The sequence below is a fragment of the Engystomops pustulosus genome, chromosome 7 (assembly GCF_040894005.1).
Source record: "Engystomops pustulosus chromosome 7, aEngPut4.maternal, whole genome shotgun sequence".
NCBI classification, from domain to species: domain Eukaryota; kingdom Metazoa; phylum Chordata; class Amphibia; order Anura; family Leptodactylidae; genus Engystomops; species Engystomops pustulosus.
Window position 1 is genome coordinate 162,797,018 of NC_092417.1, and position 16,942 is coordinate 162,813,959.

The 16,942-nt window shown below is 42.6% G+C and overlaps 1 protein-coding gene across 3 annotated transcripts in view; it reads right to left on the reverse strand.

Annotated features, from left to right (window-relative positions):
- The window catches only part of CCDC73 (coiled-coil domain containing 73), a 67,652-nt gene that overhangs the window by 30,420 nt on the left and 20,290 nt on the right, over positions 1–16,942 (reverse strand). The window lies entirely within an intron of this gene.

Consider the following 16,942-nt stretch of genomic DNA (forward strand, 5'->3'; position numbering starts at 1 on the left):
GAAGATTTGTGGGACTTTTTTTGGTCTGGATTGTTCCTTTTAAACCAAATTTTAGGTTTATAAGCTGATAAAATAGTAAAAAAATACACATTCTTTAAAAAAAAAATTTTTTAATAGACTGTAACAAAACTTTACCCTAAAATAGACAATAAAGTTTGGCCATTATGCTGTGGATGTTGAGATATCACATTCTCTTTTAGGGTAACTGGGTGCCGTATAATGTGACTTCAGTGATTGGAGGTGCAAACACAAAATTTTTTATGTACCGTATTTTTCAGATTATAAAAAGGTGCTTACTATAAGAAGCACCCTGAATTTAGTCATCTACTAAAATTTAAAAAAATACTTATCACCAATTAAAAATCCCCTGTTGGTCACACACAAGCGTAGCACACACAGCTCTGCTCCATCTATTCACTCAAACAAACACACAGAACTGCTACATCCATTCACTCACACATACAGCTCTGCTACAACCATTCATTCACACACAAAGCTCTGCTACAACCACTCACACACAGCTCTGCTACAACCACTCACTCACACACAAAGCTCTGCTACAACCACTCACACACAGCTCTGCTACAACCACTCACACACATCTCTGCTACAACCATTCACTCACACACACAGCTTTGCTACAACCATTCACTCACACACACAGCTCTGCTACAACCATTCATTCACACAAAAAGCTCTGCTACAAGCACTCACACTCAGTTCTGCTACAACCATTCACTCACACACACAGCTCTGCTACAACCATTCCTTCACACACAAAGCTCTGCTACAAGCACTCACACTCAGTTCTGCTACAACCATTCACTCACACAGCTCCGCTACAATTCATTCACACACAAAGCTCTGCAAAGACCACTCACATACAGCTCTGCTACAACCATTTACTCACACACACAGCTCTGCTACAACCGTTCATTCACACACAAAGCTCTACTATAACCACTCACACACAGCTCTGCTACAACCATTCACTCACACACAGCACTGCTACAACCATTCACTACCACACAGCACTGCTACAACCATTCAGTCACTCAGGTCTGCTACATACATTCACTCACGTGAACACACTCAGCACTATGATATCCATTCAGTCACTCACAGCCACATGCGCACAGCTCTCCTTCTCTGGACGCATCCCTTAGCGGCAATGAAAGGGTTTAAGGACCTTGGAGCGATGCAGGAAGCATGTGATCAGTCACATGATTCTGACATCACTCCAGGTCCTGCAGTCATTTCCATGTCTGGACGGCCAGCAGAGAGAGATAGCTGTGCTTTCTCAGTGCTGGCATAGAAGCAGTGATAAATTGCCTCTCAGGATTTTGTATCTTTTTTTTTTTTTCTATATATATATTTTTTACATTTTTATATTATTACCTTATGTCCCTTTGGGAACTTTATCTTTGCATTTTTTTTCTCTCTACTTCTCTATTGTAACTATGATGACTGTGCCCAAGGCCCATCCTACAAATATGCTATGGCACAGGCTTTATGGACCCGGACAGGAACCCCGGTTTTAGACATAAGTCATAGAGAGCAGCAATGCTATGTATTATGGTAAAAATAATATGAATTTATTCTATTTTTTTGCAACAAATAAAAAATGTAAATTGGACACGCATGCAGCAGCGTCGAGTGATTAAAACACACAATGGAGCTCGTCCAAGCGTCACCTCTTACAACACTACAGATTGAAATCTCGTTTAACGACTCTCGACCCGATGCTGTGTTAAACACTATCACAATTTTCTATTAAATATCTATTAAATTAAATATATTTTCATTTTTTTCATTCACCCTCTAGAGTTTGAGGTCTAAAAAGAACTATGCCTGCAAGAAGATCGCTCATAAAAAGTGACTGTAATGCAAAGGGAACAAGGAAGAGGAGAAGAGGCGACGCTCATTTTTCATGTTTTATAAGGTATGAAATTAAACACAGCGCAATAAAGGGAATAGCATCATAAGCAAAGAAACAACAACTAGGTTAGGATTACCTTCGACTCTCCACACGGAATGTGCCGTGAGTCGGTTTTCATTGACATTCCTTAATTACATAATAAAATTGGTAATATAATACTTAGGGCAATTACAACATCTAGAAAATGAGCTTGTCCTGGACGTAATACAGCCCAGGCTGTTCTCATCTCAAGGTGTCTCTTAGGAAAGTTCATGATCAACACTTCTCATCTGATGGACAATATACAAGCAAAGTGGCGCAAGGTACCAAATTTTTGGGGTGCATTCATAAAATTTAGGGGCTTATTTACTAAGGGTCTGTGGACGCACTTTCATCGGTTTTTCTGACGTTTTCGGGATTTGCGCTACTGGGAAAGGTAACAGGGGATTGTGTCGCACGGATTTTGGCGCGGCTGCGCTGACTTTCATGTGATAGAAATCTAATTCGGACTGAGCGCGGTATTTAAGATTCAAATTGTGTCGCAAGATCAAGCACTTACATGCACCAGGAAGAAGAAGGTGACCTCCGTCGTACCTGAGCGGGGAAGCGGCACATGCAGGATATCGGGTGCACGATCTTAGTGAATCACGGCACAGGGCATGATCGCCGGACAATGCACTTTTGGGGAACTTCGCGGACCGGCAGGGGCGGACTGGCCATAAGACCCACCGGGAGAAATCCCGGTGGGCCGATTGGTTTGGGGCCGGTGCGGGGCCGGTCCTGGACTGCTGGGGCCGGTGTAAAAACAATAACACATGAAACTCACCTCTCCGACGCCCCGCCGCTGCTGCCCTGCTTGATCCCAGTCCGGCCGCGGTGAGAGCTCCGTACGGGCCGGCGTCGCATAGACCATGACGTCGGCAAGCGGCTGACGTCATGGTCTGTGCGACGCCGGCCCGTACGGAGCTGTCACCGCAGCCGGACTGGGTTCAAGCAGGGGAGCAGCGTCGGGGCGTCGGAGAGGTGAGTTTCATGTGTTATTGTTTTTATGTACTGGCGTGGGGGTGGCTGTATACCAGGGGCAGGCTGTATACCAGGGGCTGATGCTGTACGCCTGCGGCTGGCGCTGTATACCAGGGGCTGGTGCTGTATAGCGGGAGCAGGCTGTACACCAGGGGCTATGGGCTGCAATACTGGGGCTATGGGCTGCAATACTGGGGCTATGGGCTGCAATACTGGGGCTATGGGCTGTAATACTGGGGCTCAGGGGCTGTAATACTGGGGCTCAGGGGCTGTAATGCTGGGGCTCAAGGGCTGTAATGCTGGGGCTCAGGGGCTGTAATGCTGGGGCTCAGGGGCTGTAATGCTGGGGCTCAGGGGCTGTAATGCTGGGGCTCAGGGGCTGTAATGCTGGGGCTCAGGGGCTGTAATACTGGGGCAGGGGCTCAGGGGCTGTAATACTGGGGAGGGGCTCAGGGGCTGTAATACTGGGGCAGGGGCTGTAATACTGGGGCTGTAATGCTGGGGCTCAGGGGCTGTAATGCTGGGGCTCAGGGGCTGTAATGCTGGGGCAGTGGCTCAGAGGCTGTAATACTGGGGCAGGGGCTCAGGGGCTGTAATACTGGGGCTGTAATGCTGGGGCTCAGGGGCTGTAATGCTGGGGCTCAGGGGCTGTAATGCTGGGGCAGTGGCTCAGAGGCTGTAATACTGGGGCAGGGGCTCAGGGGCTGTAATACTGGGGCAGGGGCTCAGGGGCTGTAGTACTGGGGCTGTAATACTGGGGCAGGGGCTCAGGGGCTGTAATACTGGGGCTGTAATACTGGGGCAGGGGCTCAGGGGCTGTAATACTGGGGCTGTAATACTGGGGCAGGGGCTCAGGGGCTGTAATACTGAGGCTGTAATACTGGGGCAGGGGCTCAGGGGCTGTAATACTGGGGCAGGGGCTCAGGGGCTGTATACTGGGGCTTTCTGGCTGTATACTGGGGCTACGGGCTGTATACTGGGGCAGGGGCTCAGGGGCTATATACTGGGGCTTTCTGGCTGTATACTGGGGCTACGGGCTGTAATACTGGGGCAGGGGCTCAGGGGCTTTATACTGGGGCTGTCTGGCTGTTTACTGGGGCTGTCTGGCTGTTTACTGGGGCTGCCTGGCTGTATACTGGGGCTGTCTGGCTGTATACTGGGGCTGCCTGGCTGTATACTGGGGCTGTCTGGCTGTATACTGGGGCTGCCTGGCTGTATACTGGGGCTGTCTGGCTGTATACTGGGGCTGTCTGGCTGTATACTGGGGCTGTCTGGCTGTATACTGGGGCTGTCTGGCTGTTTACTGGGGCTGTCTGGCTGTTTACTGGGGCTGTCTGGCTGTATACTGGGGGGCTGTCTGGCTGTATACTGGGGCTGCCTGGCTGTATACTGGGGCTGCCTGGCTGTATACTGGGGCTGCCTGGCTGTATACTGGGGCTGTCTGGCTGTATACTGGGGCTGTCTGGCTGTATACTGGGGCTATGGGCTGTATACTGGGGCTATGGGCCGTATACTGGGGCAGTCTGGCCGTATACTGGGGCAGTCTGGCCGCATACTGGGGCACGGGCAGTCTGGCCGCATACTGGGGCACGGGCAGTCTGGCCGTATACTGGGCAGACTGAATATACTAGGAGGGCTGGCTGTATACTGGGGGGCTGTATATATACTACAGTGGGCTGGATGTATACTGTGGGGGGTTGGCTGGCTATATACTGGGGGGGGGGTAATGGCTACTAGTAATAGTAGCTATATTCTTGTACATAGGGGGCAGTATTATAGTAGTTATATTCTTGTACATAGGGGGCAGTATTATAGTAGTTATATTCTTGTACATAGGGGGCAGTATTATAGTAGTTATATTCTTGTACATAGCGGCAGTATTATAGTAGTTATATTCCTGTGCATAGGGGGCAGTATTATAGTAGTTATATTCTTGTACATAGGGGGCAGTATTATAGTAGTTATATTCCTGTACATAGGGGGCAGTATTATAGTAGTTATATTCTTGTACATAGGGGCAGTATTATAGCAGTTATATTCTTGTACATAGGGGGCAGTATTATAGTAGTTATATTCCTGTACATAGGGGCAGTATTATAGTAGATATATTCTTGTACATAGGGAGCAGTATTATAGTAGTTATATTCTTGTACATAGGGGGCAGTATTATAGTAGTTATATTCTTGTACATAGGGGGCAGTATTATAGTAGTTATATTCCTGTACATAGGGGGCAGTATTATAGTAGTTATATTCTTGTACATAGGGGGCAGTATTATAGTAGTTATATTCCTGTACATAGGGGGCAGTATTATAGTAGTTATATTCTTGTACATAGCGGCAGTATTATAGTAGTTATATTCCTGTGCATAGGGGGCAGTATTATAGTAGTTATATTCTTGTACATAGGGGGCAGTATTATAGTAGTTATATTCTTGTACATAGGGGGCAGTATTATAGCAGTTATATTCTTGTACATAGGGGCAGTATTATAGTAGTTATATTCTTGTACATAGGGGACAGTATTATAGTAGTTATATTCCTGTACATAGGGGCAGTATTATAGTAGATATATTCTTGTACATAGGGAGCAGTATTATAGTAGTTATATTCTTGTACATAGGGGGCAGTATTATAGTAGTTATATTCTTGTACATAGGGGGCAGTATTATAGTAGTTATATTCCTGTACATAGGGGGCAGTATTATAGTAGTTATATTCTTGTACATAGGGGCAGTATTATAGTAGTTATATTCTTGTACATAGGGGGCAGTATTATAGTAGTTATATTCCTGTACATAGGGGGCAGTATTATAGTAGTTATATTCTTGTACATAGGGGGCAGTATTATAGCAGTTATATTCTTGTACATAGGGGCAGTATTATAGTAGTTATATTCTTGTACATAGGGGACAGTATTATAGTAGTTATATTCTTGTACATAGGGGGCAGTATTATAGTAGTTATATTCCTGTACATAGGGAGCAGTATTATAGTAGTTATATTCTTGTACATAGGGGGCAGTATTATAGTAGTTATATTCTTGTACATAGGGGGCAGTATTATAGTAGTTATATTCCTGTACATAGGGGGCAGTATTATAGTAGGTATATTCTTGTAGATAGGGGGCAGTATTATAGTAGTTATATTCTTGTACATAGGGGTCCGTATTATAGTAGGTATATTCCTGTACATAGGGGGCAGTATTATAGTAGTTATATTCTTGTACATAGGAGCAGTATTATAGTAGTTATATTCTTGTACATAGGGAGCAGTATTATAGTAGTTATATTCCTGTACATAGGAGCAGTATTATAGTAGTTATATTCTTGTACATAGGGGTCAGTATTATAGTAGTTATATTCTTGTACATAGGGGTCAGTATTATAGTAGTTATATTCTTGTACATAGGGGTCAGTATTATAGTAGTTATATTCTTGTACATAGGGGGCAGTATTATAGTAGTTATATTCTTGTACATAGGGGGCAGTATTATAGTAGTTATATTCTTGTACATAGGGGCAGTATTATGGTAGTTATATTCTTGTACATAGGGGGCAGTATTATAGTAGTTATATTCTTGTTCATAGGGGGCAGTATTATAGTAGTTATATTCTTGTACATAGGGGGCAGTATTATAGTAGTTATATTCCTGTACATAGGGGGCAGTATTATAGTAGTTATATTCCTGTACATAGGACGCAGTATTATAGTAGGTATATTCTTGTAGATAGGGGGCAGTATTACAATATATTTTACTTAGGGGCAGTAGTATTATACTAGTTACATTCTTGTTTATTGGAGAAGGTATTGTAGTATGTTTTTAGTGTACATATATGGCAGTATTAAGTTGTGTGCTCTTAAAATAGAAGTGTTATTCCTTTACAAAGAGGCAGTATGAGTCTCTTTCTCTGCGGTGTACATGTTGATTTAGACCATCTATTAACAGTTTGCATGGAGTTTAGTAACTCCACCCACATCACAAGGCCACGCCTACTTGTTTTGACTCCGCCCACCGAATGGGGCCACTTTTACAGTTTTTTCCAGGGCCACTTTAAATTCCCAGTCCGCCCCTGCGGACCGGGTAAGTAAATGTGCCCCATAGTCTCATAGAAACACTGAAAAAACAAAGTTGGTGGACTGTTGCTCACTTCCAATTTATGTACCACGGTGTGTACCCAGCCTTCTGCTTCAATGTTAAGATCTGGTGCTGAGAATAACTGATGAGTAGGGGTGCTAAATGTTGGACCCACACTCAACTGGAGGAGTAATCCTAAGGGTAGGTCATCAGTATCCAAAGCCCTGAAAACTACTGTGGTTGGAGTTTGAATCTATATATTTTTATTATCATGCTCAAATTGGGATTCAATGAAGGGAAATTTTCTTGATGTATTGCCGAATACATAGAAGAGATACAATTTAAAGGAAATCTAACACCAAAAACAAGCATGATAAACCGGAGACACTCCATGCTTAAGGAGCAGCCGGGAGGGTGAGACAGTGTAACAGTCTGTACAGCCAGATCACAGAGGGGCTTTTTTAGCTCTTCTCGCTCATGTGCATAATTTAAAAAGTTGATTTTAGAAGGAAGGAGGCCATGGCTAACAAATGTAAGACGATTACCACAGTCACGGTGCCTGGATCTATGAGTAAGTGTTCATGGTTTATCATAATGGATTATAATGGTTAATTCCCTTTCTACCACCAGGAAACCAATTTTCAATTAGTTCCCGATGCAGATCCTCCATGGCTGCAGCAGCTGCATCCAGTTTTTGTCCAACTGTGAGATGCAGATGCTGCAAACTTTAACCCATCTTTATGCAAATTATTTTCAAAGACTACTGGGGGGCATTTAGTAGCCTAAGGGAGCTCCTGTTCTGGTGCTGGGGATGAGTATGACTCTCCGGAGCTCTGCGCATGCACAAAAGCTCATATTCGTTTGCCGGTGGCGAGCCGGCAGCAAGCAAGCTATGCACAGAGCTCAGGAGAGACAGGCGGATCTCCGGCACCGGAACAGGAGCTACTGCACTTGCAAAGAGCTTGCTTATTGCCAGAGAAGCACAGTAAGAATTTAAAGTGAAGCTAGGAGGCAGGTATGAAGCAGCTACCGGGGACACAAAGTAGCCTTTTCCCCCAGAGCTCCCTCAGGCTACAACACTTCCTGAGTAGCCTTTGAAAATAATTTGCATAAATATGGATTAAAGTTTATTTTGGCAGCAGCTGGATACCAGCATTGGTCAATAAAGGGATGTAGCTGCTGCAGCCACTGCTTCTATAATTACAGGCGGTCCTCTACTTAAGAACACTCGACTTACATACGACCCCTAGTTACAAACGGACCACTGGATATTGGTAATTTATTGTGCTTTAGTCCTAGGCTACAATAAACAGCTGTAACAGTTATCACAGGTGTCTGTAATGAAGCTTTACTGTTAATCCTGATTCTTATGACAACCCAACATTTTTAAATCCAATTGTCACAGAGACCAAAAAAGTTCTGGCTGGGATTACAATGATAAAATATACAGTTCCGACTTACATAAAAATTCAACTTAAGAACAAACCTACAGACCCTATCTTGTACGTAACCCGGGGACTGCCTGTATAATCGAATGTAGATACATATATTCTGTTACAGCTTTAGCGACAGACACAAACTCTTACATACTTCTTTCTCAGTATTGGCATCTGAGCCATTCTCTGATAAGGAATTATTTTAGCAATGAATATAGAAATGTATATGGTTTTCAGGACTCAATGGGAAAGGATGTATTAAACCACACAATCCAATTGTAGAAAGTAAACCATATGTTAACCTGAGCAGCGCACCTTCCTATGGCATGATAGTCATTACAGGGATTATGACTCAAGGTATGATGCACAGAGAATTTAGATTTCTGTTACAGGTAGAGCGATAGGGGTTTTCTGATAATAACAAGTTATCATTAACCAAAAGAGATAAAAAATATCTGTCCATGGGGAATCCAATGACTGGAATTCCACCAATCATGAAAGCATCCTGTATCTTCCTATTCCAATATTGTACAACTGGGCGTGTACATTGTCACCCACACGCTATTTTCAGTACATATAAACCTCTTCATTTAGCCTGAGTATGAGACCCCATACTAGATAGATGCCGGTCCCACAAGAAGGAATGTATTCAGCAAGGAGGAAAGGGTAAGTGAGACTTGGTACTAATCCATCTCCCCAACTGCTCTAAATTACAGCCCCCAAACTGGGTGATGTTCCCTAATAAAGGCTAGGGAAGAGGGGAGATAACAGTAGTCAGATAGCCGAGTTAAAACCAACAGATCAAGACAGACTCACTAAGCAGAAAGTAATCAAAGTCAGCGTGGTACCAAATTAGAAGTGTTTCGATAAGTCAGAAAACTTGACGTGAGGAAGGAAGGGTCTACCAATAACTGGCAATGCTCCACACACTCAAGGAGGATTTGTCCCTTACTAACAAACCACTTAGTTACAGCTGAGAAGAAACCACTCGGAGCTCTACACCCAAAACCTTCGAATTAGTGGGGGTCCAACTAGAGTGACTGATGGGGACATACAAGTCCAAGCACAGATCTCATTTACATGTACATTTACTAGACCATATGTAAGTCTGTGATCACATCTTTAATTGGATGATAGCTGGGGGTTCTGCCTCCACTACTAACAAAAAAACAGAGGAAAACCTCTGTAGGCAAAGAAGTAAGAGAGCTCTCTACAAAAGATGGGAAAATACATTTTATTCCAATCCTTCCTCTATAAATGTAGGTTCACCAAAGGTTCGTTTACGGGCTTGTCTGATGTGGTTATATCAGGTATCACAGCTTATTTGATGGTACAAATGTCAACAACAAATTGAGACACTAGGAACCAAAAGTGCAAATCTTCTTGTGTGTTGAAGCTAAGGGGTGTAATATAGGATGATAACATTAGTAATATTCCCATCTTTGGATAGTCTGGGTTTGTTTTTCGGATTAGGTGCACAGCCTAAACTTGTGATATACTACTTTATTTAATACTATGTTTAACATTTACTCTTAGCATACCATTACCTGTACGTAACTGCTATTTATCGAAGGAAGAATTTCCCCATTAACATTTACAGGATGTAATGAGATCAGTTATCAGAGATATCTGTATGTACTGTATTGGGATTATGGCTTAGAACAGAGGTGAAAATAAACTGTTATGATAAGGTGAATTACTGGGACAAGGTACAACTTTTCACCATGTAGAACAAAGTACAGGCAGTCCCCTACTCAAGAACACACTACTTACAGACAACCCATAGTTACAAACGGACCTCTAGTTATTGGTAATTTACTGTACTTTAGCCCTAGGCTACAAAAAACAGCTATAACAGTTAAGAATAAACTTACAGAACCTATCTTGTATGTAACACGAGGACTGCCTGTATTGTCCATAGAACCACGGTGTCTTAGTGGTTAGCATTACAGCCTTGCAGCGCTGGGTACCCTGGTTCAAGTCCCAGGGTCTACATCTGCAAAGAGTTTGTACGTTCTCTCCATGTTTGCGTGGGTTTCCGCTGGGTCCTCCGGTTTCCTCCCACACTCAAAAAACATACTGGTAGGTTGATTAGATTGTGAGCCCCATTGGGACAGGGACTGATTTGGCAAACTCTGTACAGTGCTGCAGAATATGTGTGCTATATAAATAAAGGAATTATTATTATTTACAGGATCTTTTACATATTTTACATATTTACAGGGAAATAGGAGTTCTGATAGCTACTCATCTAAAACTGGAGAGAAATGATATGGATTACAGTAGTTTTTTCTAAAGCATAATTATTATCTGAATATTACCTACAAATATAACATTGACCATTTAAATGCCTTTAAATTGAATGGCCATTCAGTGCATAAACATTAAAGGGGTTGTACCAAATTGGACAATATAGGGGATAACAAGCTGATTGGTCTGAGACCCCCACCAATCAAGAGAATGGGAACCCCAGCAATTCACAGAATGGGGATCCCATTTTCACTAATGGGGACACATGCTCAATCTGCCTCTCTATTTAATACTATGAGAGCGCTGGAAATGATGGAATACAACAATATATCTCCAGCACTACTATAGAGAGTGAATGGAAGTAAAAAAAGATACCCAATGTGCTCGGCAATCTCAGACATACCAATACTAAAACTAAGAATAGAGCAGCAGTCTGAATTACGGAGGTTCCCATTCTCATGATCTGTAGGGGGGGGGGGGGGGGGACTGTTTTTCAATTCAAGCAACTTTACATACAATATACAAATTTGGGGTCTCCAAATTTGTACTGACTTGGAAAAGATTTTATGCACAATGAACAGCTTAAATTAAAAAAACTTTAAAAAAAAGAGTGTCAGTATTGCATTTTTCCCCATCTTCCTCCAATTAAACATCCATAAAAGTTCAACAATACATTTTATGTTCCCTGGAGGGTTGGCATTAAATACTATAACTCCTATGGCTGTGATGACGCAAAATGTAATGGCTACTTGAAAGGTGAGAGTGAAAAAACAACAACAAAAAGCGCATGGACATTTTGGCTTATAACAGGCTGATCACTGAGGGGGATAAGCACATCTATTTGTTGGTTTATAGATTCAGTACGGATCTGCAATTTTTTCGGGCACCGAAGTGAATCCAAATATTCTGCTTTGTTTCGCTGTTTATATGGGGTTTAGCTACTATTTATTCTACAGCTAAGGTGCGATAGGAAATTAAAGAAATTGTGAAAAGTCAATACAACAAGAAAGGAGCTTTACATCAAAAAGAAAACCAGTGTTATTTCCAGGACAAGTGGAGCAACATCATTTTCAAAGATTTGGACCAGAACCAAATCTTTTGAAAAGTTTGGCAAAGCTTTAGCGGATCAAACCTTGGATGATTTGCTCATCTCTACTAAAACATTAACATTCTTTTTCCAGGCTACAGACAGAGCATAACGTGAAGGCTACTTCTCCAGCCGGTTGTCTTACAGCCAGACAAAGACCTGTCAGAAAGAAGGACATGGCTGAAAGAAGATGACTCCTTTCCTTTTAACAAACATCAAACAAAAACAGGACCATGGTAATTAGAAGGAAATCCCCCTTGGGATAGGGGAAAGATAAAAAAATAAATAAAGGGGTTGGCCACTCTTTTACATAAGTTGCCCATATGCCTTTACTGCCTTAATAAATGTTCATATAGTGATTCAGGAGTCCTGCTACTTACATTTGTGCTGTCTGCAAACTCTCTGTGATTCTTTGTTTACATGTCTGAGTTCTGATAAATAGGAGGAGCTGTAGCAGAAGAGTTATGACTGACCCTGCTCCTCCCCCTCCCCTCTTCCTGTCTATGTCAGTGGGGTGGACTGTGAGAGAGAGACACAGTGGGTGACGCCATGAGGATAAGCTAGAGCAGAGAGGGAGAGTAAGGTTTATATATATGTTGATTGCAACATGGCGAGAAAAGGAAAAAGATGAAGTTCTCAAAGGAGGCAAAGTTACAGGTATATACTGTATACGTGCAGAGACATGTCTAATGGAATAGAGTTATTAAAAAGTACTCAACCCCTATAAGTCTACCTATCATGCTCAGGGTCCCTTTTCTGGTACCGCAGCTTACAATTCAGTTCAGGATGTGTTGCCTGTCACAGGGCCACTGAGACCACTAGTTGGCCACAGTGGACCTTTGACAGTCAACACGTCCGGGACATGCATGGAAGTAGACCCTGTTTATTTGCAACAGTGATGTCCTCCGTGGCTTGCTGAGTATCACCGAAGCAGGAGCTGTGAGGTAAGTACACTTTGTAGGGAGCATTTTCTGTATTTCATTTTTACCAAATCCCTTTCAAGTGCTGTAATTGGCAGTAAATAGTCTTATAATCGCCCCTTCCACACATGATAAACATTAAGTGGAGATGCAAGATGCACAATGTTCTGAAATTATTAACACATAAGATATGTTTCTGTTCTATCGGGTGTTGATGTTTAACTTCCTTCTAGGTCAAAGGATGAGTTATTCAATTTGGCGATATTCTGCGTGAAACCAGTCGAGCGTTAGAGATGATTTTCGGCCAAAATGTCAGAGTACTTAAAGCTAAATCAGACATTTATTTCTCGGCGGGTTAATTAAAATCGCTGTTTGTAATAGTCTGACAATATTATCGTTTTTCTTTCTCGCCGAGCGGATGATTTTGTTCACAGCTTTTAGTCAATCATGCTTGGCAGCGAGTCCGGTGTGAAGCTCTTCATATCTGTCATTAACGCTAAAGAGCAGACGTGCCGCAAGATTTTCAAGGGGAGTTTTGTTTTCATTCAATTATTTTCCCTTGCGCGGCTTTGAAATGATATTAATAAATAGTGGAAGCAGCGGGAAATCATTGATAGGTCTCTGTTGTTGATGAGACTACACGGTATTATGTAAACTGTATGCCGGATTGTAACCCGTTAGATTAAAGGGGTTGTCCGAGTTGTAAAAAAAAAATTGGCATGGGGATATATATATATATTATATATATATAAGTAATATAATTTGCTTTCGTTATTTTATGGACCTAACATTTTTACTTTTCAAACTTGTAACCCTTCTTGTTCACCACGTTGTGCTCTGTTTCTCTGTGTCAGTGGTGGCGAACCTATGGCACGGGTGCCAGAGGCGGCACTCAGAGCCCTTTCTGTGGGCACCCAGGCCATCGCTCCAGCACACCAGACAGGACTCAAAGAATCTTCCTGCAGTTCCAAACAACTTAAAAGATGCCGCTTTCATTCATATATTAAAGTGATACTTACTTGTTACAGTACTTTGTTACTTGAGACTGTAGGAAGAGGGAGAAGGAGTAGACAGGGCCGAAATATCTTTGGAGGAGCTCCTGCCGGCCCCACGATTCTCTGTGTACAGAGGGACACTGGAAAGAAGCTAAAATGATGCAAATTTTCCATCTTGTCCTCTGGAGGCCAATATGATCGAAAGTTGTTGAAGAACAGGGAGCAATAAGTTACTGCTTTTGGTTGGCACCTGCCAATAAATAAGGTGGGATTTGGGTTGCAGTTTGGGCACTCGGCCACTAAAAGGTTCGCCATCATGTGTCATGAGTGATCAGTAATTTTTGGGCCGAAATATCCAATGACTTTCTGTTGTTTCTTTCCAATAGGACAATGAATGGTGAAAATGTGGCAGCTTGGTACTAGTTCCTGCACCATGACTTACATTTATACATTTACATAATTGCGATCTCACAGGTGTGGCTGGTGCAAACGTGGAAATATGCAAATAGTTTTTTCTGGATGGGGTAAGGAAAACATTGCCTCTTTTGATAACTTGTAAGACAACCCCCTTACTATCAAGCATGATCTTCAGGAAGCCTAATAACATGATGTGGGATTAAAGTCAAAACAGTGTTTCTATTCCAAAAACTATTTGCATATTTCCCAGAATCTCCTAGTGGATCACGAATGGCTGTAAGTCTCCACATGTTACAAGGCAGCCTTAATTGGCAAAGTCTCCGCATTGAGAATTCTTACTTCCCGACCCTAGTCACAAGCCTTTCATTCAGCTAAATCAGTTCCCTACACTGTACTGAAGAGATGCAAAGACATGGAAACAGTGCTGTCTACAATTTGGAATCTGTTCCTTCTGGAATAGATACTGTATCCTGGTTTGGCTTTAATCCCACATCATGTCATTAGGATTCCTGAAAGTGATGCTTGATGGAAAGCAAAAGAGGCATTGCATCCTTGTCATATACCGGAAACGTATTTGCATATTTCCAAGAATACCCTAGTGGAGCATCAATGGCTGTAAGTCTCCACACACCTGCAAGGTGACCTTCATTGCCAAAGACAACACTGCTAATTGCTGGAATCTTAGTAAACTGAGATCCCTACAGTGTAACCCCCTGATAGTGACTAAAGATGATTGAGAGAAGACTATCTCTGATCGTGTGGGGTCCAACTTAGGCTACCTGTGGTTCATAAACATAAGATCCTTGCTCAGTTTTTGTGGTCCATTTGTCATCAGTATGTAATCCACTGCCAAACCATATGTCTGCAAAATTGGTCCGTGTGTCATCCATTTTTGGTGATCCACAAAAAAACCCCCAGAAGGCCAACATATGATGTCACCAGCTTGTCCAAATCTCTTGCGAAGACTTGAGCCTCAAGCACAGGCAGGACCTGCCCTGAGTCTTCCAGAGCCTCTTCATCAATCCATTTTTAGAGGCTCTGGCTTGCTGATGAATCTGATGGACAGCGCTCCAGGTCTTGCCTGGTGTAGTATTATATTTTAACTTGCACCCATTGAGGACTCAATGGACTCAGGCTATAGCTAGTGCACAGGTGCAGAAACGCCCCATACTATCCCACACCACCTCCCGAGATCACACTCCTTCACACCCACTTGGCACTTGGAAGGGGGCGTAAGTGGGAGAATAACTGCAATTCCTGGCAAATTGCGATTATTTCAGCACTTGTACATCGGAAAACTGGTATACAAGCCATGATATATAGCCCTTATGTACAGGGGCATAACTTGAGGGGGGTGCAGAGGTTGCGGTCCCACCAGGGCCCAAGAGGTTTAGGGGGCCCCCTGGACCCCCTGTGTGGCGGAGCTGCTAATACGTTCCACAATGTAGTCACTAGTATATGGAGTGGCTCTTCACAGCCGATATAGAGGGTTGTAACCAGGGGCGTAACTTTAGGGTGTGCAGAGGTCGCACCAGGGCCCAAGAGGTTTAGGGGGCCCTTATGATGTCACTTTCCCATATGAGAAGACTATTACTATAAACCAAACATTATAGTCGGGGGCCTGGCACAGACTTTGCACTGGGGCCCATCAGCTTCTAGTTACGCCACTGCCTATGTATCAAATCACCCAAAAACTAGAATGTGAAGGAATTGCGAAATTTTGGTCAATAAGAAAATTTACAGAATAAACTGCAAAAAAAAAAAAAACAGCATAAAATTCTGCAATGATCATCTATGTGGATTATGTGATGGGAAATATTACGATTTTCCAGAGACCGGTGAGCTTTATGGTTCACGGCACTTCTGTGTAATCATTAATAATAGTTTGATCAATCTTTCCATATCTCAAACGAGGTATCAGTCACTCCCTTTTTCCCCTACTCCTTTCTTACTAATCAGATAAGACCACACAAAGATCAGTAATTTAGACTTCAGAATTTAGTATCTTCATAAATTTAGCTTTTAGAGCGTTTACTAGTTATCATGCTCCATAATTCTAATACTTGAATGTCCTCCCCTAAACTAAAGGCTTCTCAACAATCGTTCTCTTTTTAGATTTGTATTTCATTTCAAAGTATTATGGGCTGGTATTATCTGTGTATGCCAAGCATGACTGGATCCGCACCTATATCCATAATGGAGGGCGGCTGTCTCCGCAGCTCTCATTGAAGTGATGGGAAACACGTGTGCGCCAACCCAGAGGTTCGGTCCCAGAGGGAAGGTCTGGATGTATGAGACGTTTCTGGAATATCTTGTGGAAATATGTCATAAAAATTCTCCTTTAACACAATATTTAGGAATAGGAAAAATTTTTTATGAGTTTCTAATTTTTAAAACGAGATAACCATCCATACACAGAGAGGGAAGGTCCTGTATTTAAGTCAATCTTGCCATTGTTTATTCTACATCAGTCCCTATTTTTCTATGCTGGCGGTTCTTAACCTGGGGGTCAAACAAACAGCCACTTCATATTTCAGCCAAAAGAACATTGGAAATATGGTTTCTGATAGTCTTTGTGAACAAGACAGTGCTCACGTATCAGTCTTGGCTCGCTTTCTGACCATTCTCCCTGTAATTGAATAATCACATATTCATGCATCTTAAATATGCATGTATTTCGGGAAATTGGCACCGTAGTTACACCTGTGCGTGCCATCTATCAGACACGCCACACTACCAGTGCCATTCAACAGGAGAGCGGAGAGCTACAGAAGACTGGAGAGGCTATAATAGTGCGAGAAGGTAAGTGCGGTACTATT